This window comes from Eleutherodactylus coqui, chromosome 11, assembly GCF_035609145.1.
Source record: "Eleutherodactylus coqui strain aEleCoq1 chromosome 11, aEleCoq1.hap1, whole genome shotgun sequence".
NCBI classification, from domain to species: domain Eukaryota; kingdom Metazoa; phylum Chordata; class Amphibia; order Anura; family Eleutherodactylidae; genus Eleutherodactylus; species Eleutherodactylus coqui.
The window spans coordinates 52,818,685-52,837,882 of NC_089847.1; the positions used below are offsets into that span (position 1 = coordinate 52,818,685).

General features: G+C 44.8%; 6 non-coding genes across 6 annotated transcripts; all 6 read right to left on the reverse strand.

Moving 5' to 3' along the window:
* Positions 1 to 1,435: 1,435 nt before the first annotated feature.
* TRNAD-GUC (transfer RNA aspartic acid (anticodon GUC)) lies at positions 1,436 to 1,507 on the reverse strand. Its single transcript has one exon. It is a non-coding gene; the product is annotated as a tRNA-Asp (tRNA).
* Positions 1,508 to 4,792: 3,285 nt separating this feature from the next.
* TRNAD-GUC (transfer RNA aspartic acid (anticodon GUC)) lies at positions 4,793 to 4,864 on the reverse strand. The gene has a single exon. It is a non-coding gene; the product is annotated as a tRNA-Asp (tRNA).
* A 1,375-nt stretch (positions 4,865 to 6,239) lies between these two features.
* On the reverse strand, positions 6,240 to 6,311 carry TRNAD-GUC (transfer RNA aspartic acid (anticodon GUC)). Its single transcript has one exon. It is a non-coding gene; the product is annotated as a tRNA-Asp (tRNA).
* A 7,586-nt stretch (positions 6,312 to 13,897) lies between these two features.
* TRNAD-GUC (transfer RNA aspartic acid (anticodon GUC)) lies at positions 13,898 to 13,969 on the reverse strand. Its single transcript has one exon. It is a non-coding gene; the product is annotated as a tRNA-Asp (tRNA).
* A 3,275-nt stretch (positions 13,970 to 17,244) lies between these two features.
* On the reverse strand, positions 17,245 to 17,316 carry TRNAD-GUC (transfer RNA aspartic acid (anticodon GUC)). Its single transcript has one exon. It is a non-coding gene; the product is annotated as a tRNA-Asp (tRNA).
* Positions 17,317 to 18,690: 1,374 nt separating this feature from the next.
* Positions 18,691 to 18,762, reverse strand: TRNAD-GUC (transfer RNA aspartic acid (anticodon GUC)). The gene has a single exon. It is a non-coding gene; the product is annotated as a tRNA-Asp (tRNA).
* Between the last annotated feature and the right edge of the window lie 436 nt (positions 18,763 to 19,198).

Here is a 19,198-nt window from a genome sequence, read left to right on the forward strand (position 1 = left end):
AAAAGCAGTCCCCGTCGGGGAATCGAACCACGGTCTCCCGCGTGACTACTCGCCACTATACTAACGAGGAAGAAGCTGATGAAAGCATGGCAGTATTCAGGCAGACCCATTTACTCTTGGGACCGATAGAATTTTGCCCATTTACACATACGCAGATGTTCTGCCAAAAGAAAAATAGCTTCCACAGATGATATCTTGAGTCATCTAACTGCAAAGTCCAGCTAAAGAAATCTCAAGTCTGACAAATCAGACTTTTTCCTTTTCCCCAAAGGTAAAGCTGCAGTGATTCCTGGGGACAAAGCGCTGTTTGGAGGTGAAATGCAGAAAAACATAACCTGGTGTTGTAAATAGTACATAGGCAAGAGGATAGCAAAGTGACATGCTTCTTAGCATTTAGCAGGAAGCACTTCTTCTTGAGATGGACTTTGTCAAAGATGGCGACAGTCTTGGGAAATAGCTTCGTAGAAAACGAGAAAAGCACTCCCCGTCGGGGAATCGAACCCCGGTCTCCCGCGTGACTACTCGCCACTATACTAACGAGGAAGAAGCTGATGAAAGCATGGCAGTATTCGGGCAGACCCATTTACTCTTGGGACCGATAGAATTTTGCCCATTTACACATACGCAGATGTTCTGCCAAAAGAAAAATAGCTTCCACAGATGATATCTTGAGTCATCTAACTGCAAAGTCCAGCTAAAGAAATCTCAAGTCTGACAAATCAGACTTTTTCTCTTTCCCCAAAGGTAAAGCTGCAGTGATTCCTGGGGACAAAGCGCTGTTTGGAGGTGAAATGCAGAAAAACATAACCTGGTGTTGTAAACAGTACATAGGCAAGAGGATAGCAAAGTGGCATGCTTCTTAGCATTAAGCAGGAAGCACTTCTTCTTGAGATGGACTTTGTCAAAGATGGCGACAGTCTTGGGAAATAGCTTCGTAGAAAACGAGAAAAGCACTCCCCGTCGGGGAATCGAACCACGGTCTCCCGCGTGACAGGCGGGAACACTCACCACTATACTAACGAGGAAGAAGCTGATGAAAGCATGGCAGTATTCGGGCAGACCCATTTACTCTTGGGACCGATAGAATTTTGCCCATTTACACATACGCAGATGTTCTGCCAAAAGAAAAATAGCTTCCACAGATGATATCTTGAGTCATCTAACTGCAAAGTCCAGCTAAAGAAATCTCAAGTCTGACAAATCAGACTTTTTCTCTTTCCCCAAAGGTAAAGCTGCAGTGATTCCTGGGGACAAAGCGCTGTTTGGAGGTGAAATGCAGAAAAACATAACCTGGTGTTGTAAACAGTACATAGGCAAGAGGATAGCAAAGTGGCATGCTTCTTAGCATTTAGCAGGAAGCACTTCTTCTTGAGATGGACTTTGTCAAAGATGGCGACAGTCTTGGGAAATAGCTTCGTAGAAAACGAGAAAAGCACTCCCCGTCGGGGAATCGAACCCCGGTCTCCCGCGTGACAGGCGGGGATACTCACCACTATACTAACGAGGAAGAAGCTGATGAAAGCATGGCAGTATTCGGGCAGACCCATTTACTCTTGGGACCGATAGAATTTTGCCCATTTACACATACGCAGATGTTCTGCCAAAAGAAAAATAGCTTCCACAGATGATATCTTGAGTCATCTAACTGCAAAGTCCAGCTAAAGAAATCTCAAGTCTGACAAATCAGACTTTTTCCTTTTCCCCAAAGGTAAAGCTGCAGTGATTCCTGGGGACAAAGCGCTGTTTGGAGGTGAAATGCAGAAAAACATAACCTGGTGTTGTAAATATTACATAGGCAAGAGGATAGCAAAGTGGCATGCTTCTTAGCATTTAGCAGGAAGCACTTCTTCTTGAGATGGACTTTGTCAAAGATGGCGACAGTCTTGGGAAATAGCTTCGTAGAAAACGAGAAAAGCACTCCCCGTCGGGGAATCGAACCCCGGTCTCCCGCGTGACAGGCGGGAACACTCACCACTATACTAACGAGGAAGAAGCTGATGAAAGCATGGCAGTATTCGGGCGGACCCATTTACTCTTGGGACCGATAGAATTTTGCCCATTTACACATACGCAGATGTTCTGCCAAAAGAAAAATAGCTTCCACAGATGATATCTTGAGTCATCTAACTGCAAAGTCCAGCTAAAGAAATCTCAAGTCTGACAAATCAGAATTTTTCCTTTTCCCCAAAGGTAAAGCTGCAGTGATTCCTGGGGACAAAGCGCTGTTTGGAGGTGAAATGCAGAAAAACATAACCTGGTGTTGTAAATAGTACATAGGCAAGAGGATAGCAAAGTGGCATGCTTCTTAGCATTTAGCAGGAAGCACTTCTTCTTGAGATGGACTTTGTCAAAGATGGCGACAGTCTTGGGAAATAGCTTCGTAGAAAACGAGAAAAAGCACTCCCCGTCGGGGAATCGAACCCCGGTCTCCCGCGTAACAAGCGTGACTACTCGCCACTATACTAACGAGGAAGAAGCTGATGAAAGCATGGCAGTATTCGGGCGGACCCATTTACTCTTGGGACCGATAGAATTTTGCCCATTTACACATACGCAGATGTTCTGCCAAAAGAAAAATAGCTTCCACAGATGATATCTTGAGTCATCTAACTGCAAAGTCCAGCTAAAGAAATCTCAAGTCTGACAAATCAGACTTTTTCTCTTTCCCCAAAGGTAAAGCTGCAGTGATTCCTGGGGACAAAGCGCTGTTTGGAGGTGAAATGCAGAAAAACATAACCTGGTGTTGTAAACAGTACATAGGCAAGAGGATAGCAAAGTGGCATGCTTCTTAGCATTTAGCAGGAAGCACTTCTTCTTGAGATGGACTTTGTCAAAGATGGCGACAGTCTTGGGAAATAGCTTAGTAGAAAACGAGAAAAGCACTCCCCGTCGGGGAATCGAACCCCGGTCTCCCGCGTGACAGGCGTGACGACTCGCCACTATACTAACGAGGAAGAAGCTGATGAAAGCATGGCAGTATTCGGGCGGACCCATTTACTCTTGGGACCGATAGAATTTTGCCCATTTACACATACGCAGATGTTCTGCCAAAAGAAAAATAGCTTCCACAGATGATATCTTGAGTCATCTAACTGCAAAGTCCAGCTAAAGAAATCTCAAGTCTGACAAATCAGACTTTTTCCTTTTCCCCAAAGGTAAAGCTGCAGTGATTCCTGGGGACAAAGCGCTGTTTGGAGGTGAAATGCAGAAAAACATAACCTGGTGTTGTAAATAGTACATAGGCAAGAGGATAGCAAAGTGGCATGCTTCTTAGCATTTAGCAGGAAGCACTTCTTCTTGAGATGGACTTTGTCAAAGATGGCGACAGTCTTGGGAAATAGCTTCGTAGAAAACGAGAAAAGCACTCCCCGTCGGGGAATCGAACCCCAGTCTCCCGCGTGACAGGCGTGACTACTCGCCACTATACTAACGAGGAAGAAGCTGATGAAAGCATGGCAGTATTCGGGCGGACCCATTTACTCTTGGGACCGATAGAATTTTGCCCATTTACACATACGCAGATGTTCTGCCAAAAGAAAAATAGCTTCCACAGATGATATCTTGAGTCATCTAACTGCAAAGTCCAGCTAAAGAAATCTCAAGTCTGACAAATCAGACTTTTTCTCTTTCCCCAAAGGTAAAGCTGCAGTGATTCCTGGGGACAAAGCGCTGTTTGGAGGTGAAATGCAGAAAAACATAACCTGGTGTTGTAAACAGTACATAGGCAAGAGGATAGCAAAGTGGCATGCTTCTTAGCATTTAGCAGGAAGCACTTCTTCTTGAGATGGACTTTGTCAAAGATGGTGACAGTCTTGGGAAATAGCTTCGTAGAAAACGAGAAAAGCACTCCCCGTCGGGGAATCGAACCCCGGTCTCCCGCGTGACTACTCGCCACTATACTAACGAGGAAGAAGCTGATGAAAGCATGGCAGTATTCAGGCAGACCCATTTACTCTTGGGACCGATAGAATTTTGCCCATTTACACATACGCAGATGTTCTGCCAAAAGAAAAATAGCTTCCACAGATGATATCTTGAGTCATCTAACTGCAAAGTCCAGCTAAAGAAATCTCAAGTCTGACAAATCAGACTTTTTCCTTTTCCCCAAAGGTAAAGCTGCAGTGATTCCTGGGGACAAAGCGCTGTTTGGAGGTGAAATGCAGAAAAACATAACCTGGTGTTGTAAATAGTACATAGGCAAGAGGATAGCAAAGTGACATGCTTCTTAGCATTTAGCAGGAAGCACTTCTTCTTGAGATGGACTTTGTCAAAGATGGCGACAGTCTTGGGAAATAGCTTCGTAGAAAACGAGAAAAGCACTCCCCGTCGGGGAATCGAACCCCGGTCTCCCGCGTGACTACTCGCCACTATACTAACGAGGAAGAAGCTGATGAAAGCATGGCAGTATTCGGGCAGACCCATTTACTCTTGGGACCGATAGAATTTTGCCCATTTACACATACGCAGATGTTCTGCCAAAAGAAAAATAGCTTCCACAGATGATATCTTGAGTCATCTAACTGCAAAGTCCAGCTAAAGAAATCTCAAGTCTGACAAATCAGACTTTTTCTCTTTCCCCAAAGGTAAAGCTGCAGTGATTCCTGGGGACAAAGCGCTGTTTGGAGGTGAAATGCAGAAAAACATAACCTGGTGTTGTAAACAGTACATAGGCAAGAGGATAGCAAAGCGGCATGCTTCTTAGCATTTAGCAGGAAGCACTTCTTCTTGAGATGGACTTTGTTAAAGATGGCGACAGTCTTGGGAAATAGCTTCGTAGAAAACGAGAAAAGCACTCCCCGTCGGGGAATCGAACCCCGGTCTCCCGCGTGACAGGCGGGGATACTCACCACTATACTAACGAGGAAGAAGCTGATGAAAGCATGGCAGTATTCGGGCAGACCCATTTACTCTTGGGACCGATAGAATTTTGCCCATTTACACATACGCAGATGTTCTGCCAAAAGAAAAATAGCTTCCACAGATGATATCTTGAGTCATCTAACTGCAAAGTCCAGCTAAAGAAATCTCAAGTCTGACAAATCAGACTTTTTCCTTTTCCCCAAAGGTAAAGCTGCAGTGATTCCTGGGGACAAAGCGCTGTTTGGAGGTGAAATGCAGAAAAACATAACCTGGTGTTGTAAATATTACATAGGCAAGAGGATAGCAAAGTGGCATGCTTCTTAGCATTTAGCAGGAAGCACTTCTTCTTGAGATGGACTTTGTCAAAGATGGCGACAGTCTTGGGAAATAGCTTCGTAGAAAACGAGAAAAGCACTCCCCGTCGGGGAATCGAACCCCGGTCTCCCGCGTGACAGGCGGGAACACTCACCACTATACTAACGAGGAAGAAGCTGATGAAAGCATGGCAGTATTCGGGCGGACCCATTTACTCTTGGGACCGATAGAATTTTGCCCATTTACACATACGCAGATGTTCTGCCAAAAGAAAAATAGCTTCCACAGATGATATCTTGAGTCATCTAACTGCAAAGTCCAGCTAAAGAAATCTCAAGTCTGACAAATCAGAATTTTTCCTTTTCCCCAAAGGTAAAGCTGCAGTGATTCCTGGGGACAAAACGCTGTTTGGAGGTGAAATGCAGAAAAACATAACCTGGTGTTGTAAATAGTACATAGGCAAGAGGATAGCAAAGTGGCATGCTTCTTAGCATTTAGCAGGAAGCACTTCTTCTTGAGATGGACTTTGTCAAAGATGGCGACAGTCTTGGGAAATAGCTTCGTAGAAAACGAGAAAAAGCACTCCCCGTCGGGGAATCGAACCCCGGTCTCCCGCGTGACAGGCGTGACTACTCGCCACTATACTAACGAGGAAGAAGCTGATGAAAGCATGGCAGTATTCGGGCGGACCCATTTACTCTTGGGACCGATAGAATTTTGCCCATTTACACATACGCAGATGTTCTGCCAAAAGAAAAATAGCTTCCACAGATGATATCTTGAGTCATCTAACTGCAAAGTCCAGCTAAAGAAATCTCAAGTCTGACAAATCAGACTTTTTCTCTTTCCCCAAAGGTAAAGCTGCAGTGATTCCTGGGGACAAAGCGCTGTTTGGAGGTGAAATGCAGAAAAACATAACCTGGTGTTGTAAATAGTACATAGGCAAGAGGATAGCAAAGTGGCATGCTTCTTAGCATTTAGCAGGAAGCACTTCTTCTTGAGATGGACTTTGTCAAAGATGGCGACAGTCTTGGGAAATAGCTTCGTAGAAAACGAGAAAAGCACTCCCCGTCGGGGAATCGAACCCCGGTCTCCCGCGTGACAGGCGGGGATACTCACCACTATACTAACGAGGAAGAAACTGATGAAAGCATGGCAGTATTCGGTCAGACCCATTTACTCTTGGGACCGATAGAATTTTGCCCATTTACACATATGCAGATGTTCTGCCAAAAGAAAAATAGCTTCCACAGATGATATCTTGAGTCATCTAACTGCAAAGTCCAGCTAAAGAAATCTCAAGTCTGACAAATCAGACTTTTTCTCTTTCCCCAAAGGTAAAGCTGCAGTGATTCCTGGGGACAAAGCGCTGTTTGGAGGTGAAATGCAGAAAAACATAACCTGGTGTTGTAAACAGTACATAGGCAAGAGGATAACAAAGTGGCATGCTTCTTAGCATTTAGCAGGAAGCACTTCTTCTTGAGATGGACTTTGTCAAAGATGGCGACAGTCTTGGGAAATAGCTTCGTAGAAAACGAGAAAAGCACTCCCCGTCGGGGAATCGAACCCCGGTCTCCCGCGTGACTACTCGCCACTATACTAACGAGGAAGAAGCTGATGAAAGCATGGCAGTATTCGGGCAGACCCATTTACTCTTGGGACCGATAGAATTTTGCCCATTTACACATACGCAGATGTTCTGCCAAAAGAAAAATAGCTTCCACAGATGATATCTTGAGTCATCTAACTGCAAAGTCCAGCTAAAGAAATCTCAAGTCTGACAAATCAGACTTTTTCTCTTTCCCCAAAGGTAAAGCTGCAGTGATTCCTGGGGACAAAGCGCTGTTTGGAGGTGAAATGCAGAAAAACATAACCTGGTGTTGTAAACAGTACATAGGCAAGAGGATAGCAAAGTGGCATGCTTCTTAGCATTTAGCAGGAAGCACTTCTTCTTGAGATGGACTTTGTCAAAGATGGTGACAGTCTTGGGAAATAGCTTCGTAGAAAAGGAGAAAAGCACTCCCCGTCGGGGAATCGAACCCCGGTCTCCCGCGTGACAGGCGTGACTACTCGCCACTATACTAACGAGGAAGAAGCTGATGAAAGCATGGCAGTATTCGGGCGGACCCATTTACTCTTGGGACCGATAGAATTTTGCCCATTTACACATACGCAGATGTTCTGCCAAAAGAAAAATAGCTTCCACAGATGATATCTTGAGTCATCTAACTGCAAAGTCCAGCTAAAGAAATCTCAAGTCTGACAAATCAGACTTTTTCCTTTTCCCCAAAGGTAAAGCTGCAGTGATTCCTGGGGACAAAGCGCTGTTTGGAGGTGAAATGCAGAAAAACATAACCTGGTGTTGTAAATATTACATAGGCAAGAGGATAGCAAAGTGGCATGCTTCTTAGCATTTAGCAGGAAGCACTTCTTCTTGAGATGGACTTTGTCAAAGATGGCGACAGTCTTGGGAAATAGCTTCGTAGAAAACGAGAAAAGCACTCCCCGTCGGGGAATCGAACCCCAGTCTCCCGCGTGACAGGCGTGACTACTCGCCACTATACTAACGAGGAAGAAGCTGATGAAAGCATGGCAGTATTCGGGCGGACCCATTTACTCTTGGGACCGATAGAATTTTGCCCATTTACACATACGCAGATGTTCTGCCAAAAGAAAAATAGCTTCCACAGATGATATCTTGAGTCATCTAACTGCAAAGTCCAGCTAAAGAAATCTCAAGTCTGACAAATCAGACTTTTTCTCTTTCCCCAAAGGTAAAGCTGCAGTGATTCCTGGGGACAAAGCGCTGTTTGGAGGTGAAATGCAGAAAAACATAACCTGGTGTTGTAAACAGTACATAGGCAAGAGGATAGCAAAGTGGCATGCTTCTTAGCATTTAGCAGGAAGCACTTCTTCTTGAGATGGACTTTGTCAAAGATGGTGACAGTCTTGGGAAATAGCTTCGTAGAAAACGAGAAAAGCACTCCCCGTCGGGGAATCGAACCCCGGTCTCCCGCGTGACAGGCGTGACTACTCGCCACTATACTAACGAGGAAGAAGCTGATGAAAGCATGGCAGTATTCGGGCGGACCCATTTACTCTTGGGACCGATAGAATTTTGCCCATTTACACATACGCAGATGTTCTGCCAAAAGAAAAATAGCTTCCACAGATGATATCTTGAGTCATCTAACTGCAAAGTCCAGCTAAAGAAATCTCAAGTCTGACAAATCAGACTTTTTCCTTTTCCCCAAAGGTAAAGCTGCAGTGATTCCTGGGGACAAAGCGCTGTTTGGAGGTGAAATGCAGAAAAACATAACCTGGTGTTGTAAATATTACATAGGCAAGAGGATAGCAAAGTGGCATGCTTCTTAGCATTTAGCAGGAAGCACTTCTTCTTGAGATGGACTTTGTCAAAGATGGCGACAGTCTTGGGAAATAGCTTCGTAGAAAACGAGAAAAGCACTCCCCGTCGGGGAATCGAACCCCAGTCTCCCGCGTGACAGGCGTGACTACTCGCCACTATACTAACGAGGAAGAAGCTGATGAAAGCATGGCAGTATTCGGGCGGACCCATTTACTCTTGGGACCGATAGAATTTTGCCCATTTACACATACGCAGATGTTCTGCCAAAAGAAAAATAGCTTCCACAGATGATATCTTGAGTCATCTAACTGCAAAGTCCAGCTAAAGAAATCTCAAGTCTGACAAATCAGACTTTTTCTCTTTCCCCAAAGGTAAAGCTGCAGTGATTCCTGGGGACAAAGCGCTGTTTGGAGGTGAAATGCAGAAAAACATAACCTGGTGTTGTAAACAGTACATAGGCAAGAGGATAGCAAAGTGGCATGCTTCTTAGCATTTAGCAGGAAGCACTTCTTCTTGAGATGGACTTTGTCAAAGATGGCGACAGTCTTGGGAAATAGCTTCGTAGAAAACGAGAAAAGCACTCCCCGTCGGGGCATCGAACCCCGGTCTCCCGCGTGACTACTCGCCACTATACTAACGAGGAAGAAGCTGATGAAAGCATGGCAGTATTCGGGCAGACCCATTTACTCTTGGGACCGATAGAATTTTGCCCATTTACACATACGCAGATGTTCTGCCAAAAGAAAAATAGCTTCCACAGATGATATCTTGAGTCATCTAACTGCAAAGTCCAGCTAAAGAAATCTCAAGTCTGACAAATCAGACTTTTTCTCTTTCCCAAAAGGTAAAGCTGCAGTGATTCCTGGGGACAAAGCGCTGTTTGGAGGTGAAATGCAGAAAAACATAACCTGGTGTTGTAAACAGTACATAGGCAAGAGGATAGCAAAGTGGCATGCTTCTCAGCATTTAGCAGGAAGCACTTCTTCTTGAGATGGACTTTGTCAAAGATGGTGACAGTCTTGGGAAATAGCTTCGTAGAAAACGAGAAAAGCACTCCCCGTCGGGGAATCGAACCCCGGTCTCCCGCGTGACAGGCGTGACTACTCGCCACTATACTAACGAGGAAGAAGCTGATGAAAGCATGGCAGTATTCGGGCGGACCCATTTACTCTTGGGACCTGATAGAATTTTGCCCATTTACACATACGCAGATGTTCTGCCAAAAGAAAAATAGCTTCCACAGATGATATCTTGAGTCATCTAACTGCAAAGTCCAGCTAAAGAAATCTCAAGTCTGACAAATTAGACTTTTTCCTTTTCCCCAAAGGTAAAGCTGCAGTGATTCCTGGGGACAAAGCGCTGTTTGGAGGTGAAATGCAGAAAAACATAACCTGGTGTTGTAAATATTACATAGGCAAGAGGATAGCAAAGTGGCATGCTTCTTAGCATTTAGCAGGAAGCACTTCTTCTTGAGATGGACTTTGTCAAAGATGGCGACAGTCTTGGGAAATAGCTTCGTAGAAAACGAGAAAAGCACTCCCCGTCGGGGAATCGAACCCCAGTCTCCCGCGTGACAGGCGTGACTACTCGCCACTATACTAACGAGGAAGAAGCTGATGAAAGCATGGCAGTATTCGGGCGGACCCATTTACTCTTGGGACCGATAGAATTTTGCCCATTTACACATACGCAGATGTTCTGCCAAAAGAAAAATAGCTTCCACAGATGATATCTTGAGTCATCTAACTGCAAAGTCCAGCTAAAGAAATCTCAAGTCTGACAAATCAGACTTTTTCTCTTTCCCCAAAGGTAAAGCTGCAGTGATTCCTGGGGACAAAGCGCTGTTTGGAGGTGAAATGCAGAAAAACATAACCTGGTGTTGTAAACAGTACATAGGCAAGAGGATAGCAAAGTGGCATGCTTCTTAGCATTTAGCAGGAAGCACTTCTTCTTGAGATGGACTTTGTCAAAGATGGCGACAGTCTTGGGAAATAGCTTCGTAGAAAACGAGAAAAGCACTCCCCGTCGGGGAATCGAACCCCGGTCTCCCGCGTGACTACTCGCCACTATACTAACGAGGAAGAAGCTGATGAAAGCATGGCAGTATTCGGGCAGACCCATTTACTCTTGGGACCGATAGAATTTTGCCCATTTACACATACGCAGATGTTCTGCCAAAAGAAAAATAGCTTCCACAGATGATATCTTGAGTCATCTAACTGCAAAGTCCAGCTAAAGAAATCTCAAGTCTGACAAATCAGACTTTTTCTCTTTCCCCAAAGGTAAAGCTGCAGTGATTCCTGGGGACAAAGCGCTGTTTGGAGGTGAAATGCAGAAAAACATAACCTGGTGTTGTAAACAGTACATAGGCAAGAGGATAGCAAAGTGGCATGCTTCTTAGCATTTAGCAGGAAGCACTTCTTCTTGAGATGGACTTTGTCAAAGATGGTGACAGTCTTGGGAAATAGCTTCGTAGAAAACGAGAAAAGCACTCCCCGTCGGGGAATCGAACCCCGGTCTCCCGCGTGACAGGCGTGACTACTCGCCACTATACTAACGAGGAAGAAGCTGATGAAAGCATGGCAGTATTCGGGCGGACCCATTTACTCTTGGGACCGATAGAATTTTGCCCATTTACACATACGCAGATGTTCTGCCAAAAGAAAAATAGCTTCCACAGATGATATCTTGAGTCATCTAACTGCAAAGTCCAGCTAAAGAAATCTCAAGTCTGACAAATCAGACTTTTTCTCTTTCCCCAAAGGTAAAGCTGCAGTGATTCCTGGGGACAAAGCGCTGTTTGGAGGTGAAATGCAGAAAAACATAACCTGGTGTTGTAAACAGTACATAGGCAAGAGGATAGCAAAGTGGCATGCTTCTTAGCATTTAGCAGGAAGCACTTCTTCTTGAGATGGACTTTGTCAAAGATGGCGACAGTCTTGGGAAATAGCTTAGTAGAAAACGAGAAAAGCACTCCCCGTCGGGGAATCGAAACCGGTTTCCCGCGTGACAGGCGTGACTACTCGCCACTATACTAACGAGGAAGAAGCTGATGAAAGCATGGCAGTATTCGGGCGGACCCATTTACTCTTGGGACCGATAGAATTTTGCCCATTTACACATACGCAGATGTTCTGCCAAAAGAAAAATAGCTTCCACAGATGATATCTTGAGTCATCTAACTGCAAAGTCCAGCTAAAGAAATCTCAAGTCTGACAAATCAGACTTTTTCCTTTTCCCCAAAGGTAAAGCTGCAGTGATTCCTGGGGGCAAAGCGCTGTTTGGAGGTGAAATGCAGAAAAACATAACCTGGTGTTGTAAATAGTACATAGGCAAGAGGATAGCAAAGTGGCATGCTTCTTAGCATTTAGCAGGAAGCACTTCTTCTTGAGATGGACTTTGTCAAAGATGGCGACAGTCTTGGGAAATAGCTTCGTAGAAAACGAGAAAAGCACTCCCCGTCGGGGAATCGAACCCCGGTCTCCCGCGTGACAGGCGGGGATACTCACTACTATACTAACGAGGAAGAAGCTGATGAAAGCATGGCAGTATTCGGTCAGACCCATTTACTCTTGGGACCGATAGAATTTTGCCCATTTACACATACGCAGATGTTCTGCCAAAAGAAAAATAGCTTCCACAGATGATATCTTGAGTCATCTAACTGCAAAGTCCAGCTAAAGAAATCTCAAGTCTGACAAATCAGACTTTTTCTCTTTCCCCAAAGGTAAAGCTGCAGTGATTCCTGGGGACAAAGCGCTGTTTGGAGGTGAAATGCAGAAAAACATAACCTGGTGTTGTAAACAGTACATAGGCAAGAGGATAGCAAAGTGGCATGCTTCTTAGCATTTAGCAGGAAGCACTTCTTCTTGAGATGGACTTTGTCAAAGATGGCGACAGTCTTGGGAAATAGCTTCGTAGAAAACGAGAAAAGCACTCCCCGTCGGGGAATCGAACCCCGGTCTCCCGCGTGACTACTCGCCACTATACTAACGAGGAAGAAGCTGATGAAAGCATGGCAGTATTCGGGCAGACCCATTTACTCTTGGGACCGATAGAATTTTGCCCATTTACACATACGCAGATGTTCTGCCAAAAGAAAAATAGCTTCCACAGATGATATCTTGAGTCATCTAACTGCAAAGTCCAGCTAAAGAAATCTCAAGTCTGACAAATCAGACTTTTTCCTTTTCCCCAAAGGTAAAGCTGCAGTGATTCCTGGGGACAAAGCGCTGTTTGGAGGTGAAATGCAGAAAAACATAACCTGGTGTTGTAAATAGTACATAGGCAAGAGGATAGCAAAGTGGCATGCTTCTTAGCATTTAGCAGGAAGCACTTCTTCTTGAGATGGACTTTGTCAAAGATGGCGACAGTCTTGGGAAATAGCTTCGTAGAAAACGAGAAAAGCACTCCCCGTTGGGGAATCGAACCCCGGTCTCCCGCGTGACTACTCGCCACTATACTAACGAGGAAGAAGCTGATGAAAGCATGGCAGTATTCGGGCAGACCCATTTACTCTTGGGACCGATAGAATTTTGCCCATTTACACATACGCAGATGTTCTGCCAAAAGAAAAATAGCTTCCACAGATGATATCTTGAGTCATCTAACTGCAAAGTCCAGCTAAAGAAATCTCAAGTCTGACAAATCAGACTTTTTCTCTTTCCCCAAAGGTAAAGCTGCAGTGATTCCTGGGGACAAAGCGCTGTTTGGAGGTGAAATGCAGAAAAACATAACCTGGTGTTGTAAACAGTACATAGGCAAGAGGATAGCAAAGTAGCATGCTTCTTAGCATTTAGCAGGAAGCACTTCTTCTTGAGATGGACTTTGTCAAAGATGGCGACAGTCTTGGGAAATAGCTTCGTAGAAAACGAGAAAAGCACTCCCCGTCGGGGAATCGAACCCCGGTCTCCCACGTGACTACTCGCCACTATACTAACGAGGAAGAAGCTGATGAAAGCATGGCAGTATTCGGGCAGACCCATTTACTCTTGGGACCGATAGAATTTTGCCCATTTACACATACGCAGATGTTCTGCCAAAAGAAAAATAGCTTCCACAGATGATATCTTGAGTCATCTAACTGCAAAGTCCAGCTAAAGAAATCTCAAGTCTGACAAATCAGACTTTTTCCTTTTCCCCAAAGGTAAAGCTGCAGTGATTCCTGGGGACAAAGCGCTGTTTGGAGGTGAAATGCAGAAAAACATAACCTGGTGTTGTAAATAGTACATAGGCAAGAGGATAGCAAAGTGACATGCTTCTTAGCATTTAGCAGGAAGCACTTCTTCTTGAGATGGACTTTGTCAAAGATGGCGACAGTCTTGGGAAATAGCTTCGTAGAAAACGAGAAAAGCACTCCCCGTCGGGGAATCGAACCCCGGTCTCCCGCGTGACAGGCGGGGATACTCACCACTATACTAACGAGGAAGAAGCTGATGAAAGCATGGCAGTATTCGGGCAGACCCATTTACTCTTGGGACCGATAGAATTTTGCCCATTTACACATACGCAGATGTTCTGCCAAAAGAAAAATAGCTTCCACAGATGATATCTTGAGTCATCTAACTGCAAAGTCCAGCTAAAGAAATCTCAAGTCTGACAAATCAGACTTTTTCCTTTTCCCCAAAGGTAAAGCTGCAGTGATTCCTGGGGACAAAGCGCTGTTTGGAGGTGAAATGCAGAAAAACATAACCTGGTGTTGTAAATATTACATAGGCAAGAGGATAGCAAAGTGGCATGCTTCTTAGCATTTAGCAGGAAGCACTTCTTCTTGAGATGGACTTTGTCAAAGATGGCGACAGTCTTGGGAAATAGCTTCGTAGAAAACGAGAAAAGCACTCCCCGTCGGGGAATCGAACCCCGGTCTCCCGCGTGACAGGCGGGAACACTCACCACTATACTAACGAGGAAGAAGCTGATGAAAGCATGGCAGTATTCGGGCGGACCCATTTACTCTTGGGACCGATAGAATTTTGCCCATTTACACATACGCAGATGTTCTGCCAAAAGAAAAATAGCTTCCACAGATGATATCTTGAGTCATCTAACTGCAAAGTCCAGCTAAAGAAATCTCAAGTCTGACAAATCAGACTTTTTCCTTTTCCCCAAAGGTAAAGCTGCAGTGATTCCTGGGGACAAAGCGCTGTTTGGAGGTGAAATGCAGAAAAACATAACCTGGTGTTGTAAATAGTACATAGGCAAGAGGATAGCAAAGTGGCATGCTTCTTAGCATTTAGCAGGAAGCACTTCTTCTTGAGATGGACTTTGTCAAAGATGGCGACAGTCTTGGGAAATAGCTTCATAGAAAACGAGAAAAGCACTCCCCGTCGGGGAATCGAACCCCGGTCTCCCGCGTGACTACTCGCCACTATACTAACGAGGAAGAAGCTGATGAAAGCATGGCAGTATTCGGGCAGACCCATTTACTCTTGGGACCGATAGAATTTTGCCCATTTACACATACGCAGATGTTCTGCCAAAAGAAAAATAGCTTCCACAGATGATATCTTGAGTCATCTAACTGCAAAGTCCAGCTAAAGAAATCTCAAGTCTGACAAATCAGACTTTTTCCTTTTCCCCAAAGGTAAAGCTGCAGTGATTCCTGGGGACAAAGCGCTGTTTGGAGGTGAAATGCAGAAAAACATAACCTGGTGTTGTAAATAGTACATAGGCAAGAGGATAGCAAAGTGGCATGCTTCTTAGCATTTAGCAGGAAGCACTTCTTCTTGAGATGGACTTTGTCAAAGATGGCGACAGTCTTGGGAAATAGCTTCGTAGAAAACGAGAAAAGCACTCCCCGTCGGGGAATCGAACCCCGGTCTCCCGCGTGACTACTCGCCACTATACTAACGAGGAAGAAGCTGATGAAAGCATGGCAGTATTCGGGCAGACCCATTTACTCTTGGGACCGATAGAATTTTGCCCATTTACACATACGCAGATGTTCTGCCAAAAGAAAAATAGCTTCCACAGATGATATCTTGAGTCATCTAACTGCAAAGTCCAGCTAAAGAAATCTCAAGTCTGACAAATCAGACTTTTTCTCTTTCCCCAAAGGTAAAGCTGCAGTGATTCCTGGGGACAAAGCGCTGTTTGGAGGTGAAATGCAGAAAAACATAACCTGGTGTTGTAAACAGTACATAGGCAAGAGGATAGCAAAGTGGCATGCTTCTTAGCATTTAGCAGGAAGCACTTCTTCTTGAGATGGACTTTGTCAAAGATGGCGACAGTCTTGGGAAATAGCTTCGTAGAAAACGAGAAAAGTACTCCCCGTCGGGGAATCGAACCCCGGTCTCCCACGTGACTACTCGCCACTATACTAACGAGGAAGAAGCTGATGAAAGCATGGCAGTATTCGGGCAGACCCATTTACTCTTGGGACCGATAGAATTTTGCCCATTTACACATACGCAGATGTTCTGCCAAAAGAAAAATAGCTTCCACAGATGATATCTTGAGTCATCTAACTGCAAAGTCCAGCTAAAGAAATCTCAAGTCTGACAAATCAGACTTTTTCCTTTTCCCCAAAGGTAAAGCTGCAGTGATTCCTGGGGACAAAGCGCTGTTTGGAGGTGAAATGCAGAAAAACATAACCTGGTGTTGTAAATAGTACATAGGCAATAGGATAGCAAAGTGGCATGCTTCTTAGCATTTAGCAGGAAGCACTTCTTCTTGAGATGGACTTTGTCAAAGATGGCGACAGTCTTGGGAAATAGCTTCGTAGAAAACGAGAAAAGCACTCCCCGTCGGGGAATCAAACCCCGGTCTCCCGCGTGACAGGCGGGGATACTCACCACTATACTAACAAGGAAGAAGCTGATGAAAGCATGGCAGTATTCGGTCAGACCCATTTACTCTTGGGACCGATAGAATTTTGCCCATTTACACATACGCAGATGTTCTGCCAAAAGAAAAATAGCTTCCACAGATGATATCTTGAGTCATCTAACTGCAAAGTCCAGCTAAAGAAATCTCAAGTCTGACAAATCAGACTTTTTCTCTTTCCCCAAAGGTAAAGCTGCAGTGATTCCTGGGGACAAAGCGCTGTTTGGAGGTGAAATGCAGAAAAACATAACCTGGTGTTGTAAACAGTACATAGGCAAGAGGATAGCAAAGTGGCATGCTTCTTAGCATTTAGCAGGAAGCACTTCTTCTTGAGATGGACTTTGTCAAAGATGGCGACAGTCTTGGGAAATAGCTTCGTAGAAAACGAGAAAAGCACTCCCCGTCGGGGAATCGAACCCCGGTCTCCCGCGTGACAGGCGTGACTACTCGCCACTATACTAACGAGGAAGAAGCTGATGAAAGCATGGCAGTATTCGGGCGGACCCATTTACTCTTGGGACCGATAGAATTTTGCCCATTTACACATACGCAGATGTTCTGCCAAAAGAAAAATAGCTTCCACAGATGATATCTTGAGTCATCTAACTGCAAAGTCCAGCTAAAGAAATCTCAAGTCTGACAAATCAGACTTTTTCCTTTTCCCCAAAGGTAAAGCTGCAGTGATTCCTGGGGACAAAGCGCTGTTTGGAGGTGAAATGCAGAAAAACATAACCTGGTGTTGTAAATAGTACATAGGCAAGAGGATAGCAAAGTGACATGCTTCTTAGCATTTAGCAGGAAGCACTTCTTCTTGAGATGGACTTTGTCAAAGATGGCGACAGTCTTGGGAAATAGCTTCGTAGAAAACGAGAAAAGCACTCCCCGTCGGGGAATCGAACCCCGGTCTCCCGCGTGACAGGCGGGGATACTCACCACTATACTAACGAGGAAGAAGCTGATGAAAGCATGGCAGTATTCGGGCAGACCCATTTACTCTTGGGACCGATAGAATTTTGCCCATTTACACATACGCAGATGTTCTGCCAAAAGAAAAATAGCTTCCACAGATGATATCTTGAGTCATCTAACTGCAAAGTCCAGCTAAAGAAATCTCAAGTCTGACAAATCAGACTTTTTCCTTTTCCCCAAAGGTAAAGCTGCAGTGATTCCTGGGGACAAAGCACTGTTTGGAGGTGAAATGCAGAAAAACATAACCTGGTGTTGTAAATATTACATAGGCAAGAGGATAGCAAAGTGGCATGCTTCTTAGCATTTAGCAGGAAGCACTTCTTCTTGAGATGGACTTTGTCAAAGATGGCGACAGTCTTGGGAAATAGCTTCGTAGAAAACGAGAAAAGCACTCCCCGACGGGGAATCGAACCACGGTCTCCCGCGTGACAGGCGGGGATACTCACCACTATACTAACAAGGAAGAAACTGATGAAAGCATGGCAGTATTCGGTCAGACCCATTTACTCTTGGGACCGATAGAATTTTGCCCATTTACACATACGCAGATGTTCTGCCAAAAGAAAAATAGCTTCCACAGATGATATCTTGAGTCATCTAACTGCAAAGTCCAGCTAAAGAAATCTCAAGTCTGACAAATCAGACTTTTTCTCTTTCCCCAAAGGTAAAGCTGCAGTGATTCCTGGGGACAAAGCGCTGTTTGGAGGTGAAATGCAGAAAAACATAACCTGGTGTTGTAAACAGTACATAGGCAAGAGGATAGCAAAGTGGCATGCTTCTTAGCATTTAGCAGGAAGCACTTCTTCTTGAGATGGACTTTGTCAAAGATGGCGACAGTCTTGGGAAATAGCTTCGTAGAAAACGAGAAAAGCACTCCCCGTCGGGGAATCGAACCCCGGTCTCCCGCGTGACAGGCGTGACTACTCGCCACTATACTAACGAGGAAGAAGCTGATGAAAGCATGGCAGTATTCGGGCGGACCCATTTACTCTTGGGACCGATAGAATTTTGCCCATTTACACATACGCAGATGTTCTGCCAAAAGAAAAATAGCTTCCACAGATGATATCTTGAGTCATCTAACTGCAAAGTCCAGCTAAAGAAATCTCAAGTCTGACAAATCAGACTTTTTCCTTTTCCCCAAAGGTAAAGCTGCAGTGATTCCTGGGGACAAAGCGCTGTTTGGAGGTGAAATGCAGAAAAACATAACCTGGTGTTGTAAATAGTACATAGGCAAGAGGATAGCAAAGTGACATGCTTCTTAGCATTTAGCAGGAAGCACTTCTTCTTGAGATGGACTTTGTCAAAGATGGCGACAGTCTTGGGAAATAGCTTCGTAGAAAACGAGAAAAGCACTCCCCGTCGGGGAATCGAACCCCGGTCTCCCGCGTGACAGGCGGGGATACTCACCACTATACTAACGAGGAAGAAGCTGATGAAAGCATGGCAGTATTCGGGCAGACCCATTTACTCTTGGGACCGATAGAATTTTGCCCATTTACACATACGCAGATGTTCTGCCAAAAGAAAAATAGCTTCCACAGATGATATCTTGAGTCATCTAACTGCAAAGTCCAGCTAAAGAAATCTCAAGTCTGACAAATCAGACTTTTTCCTTTTCCCCAAAGGTAAAGCTGCAGTGATTCCTGGGGACAAAGCACTGTTTGGAGGTGAAATGCAGAAAAACATAACCTGGTGTTGTAAATATTACATAGGCAAGAGGATAGCAAAGTGGCATGCTTCTTAGCATTTAGCAGGAAGCACTTCTTCTTGAGATGGACTTTGTCAAAGATGGCGACAGTCTTGGGAAATAGCTTCGTAGAAAACGAGAAAAGCACTCCCCGACGGGGAATCGAACCACGG